Here is a 551-nt window from a genome sequence, read left to right on the forward strand (position 1 = left end):
TAGACCAGAGGGCTATTGCATATGCATTAAATTTATCTCCGCTGAACTGATAATCTCAACAGCACGAAGGTTGACAAGTTTCGCAAGAACAATTTATCTAATGCATATCAGTGTTGTCTTCGTTATTTATGTTTTTACTTGTTACTCTTTATTTTTCTTTTTTTATCAGCGTAGTTTGCTATTGATCAGAGTCGTTTCCCTTTGGCTCTTGTGACAGAAGTTCAGAATTTTCCTCTCCTCAGCAAAGAGATCCCGATTGACTAAACACTTTGCATGATATATATTTTTTTCTAAATAGAGAAACAATATGAAAACCAGTTGCTTAAACCTAGTACGCACTTACGGCATTCGGGTTTCACATCAGTATCGAAATGCGTCTTGCAACTTTTGGCAATTTGTCTTAGAGGTTTACGTAACGCATAGTCAACCATCTTGCTTGACTGGATAATGTCAAACGCATAAGGGAATACCACGGTTATTGGGGAGAATCCTGCAGATAACAAGCGTAAAAAGCAAGAACACACCCTCTGTTTGTGCGAAAAAGGGATGTT

This window comes from Penaeus monodon, chromosome 23 (genome assembly GCF_015228065.2).
Source record: "Penaeus monodon isolate SGIC_2016 chromosome 23, NSTDA_Pmon_1, whole genome shotgun sequence".
In the NCBI taxonomy this organism is placed as follows: Eukaryota; Metazoa; Arthropoda; class Malacostraca; order Decapoda; family Penaeidae; genus Penaeus; species Penaeus monodon.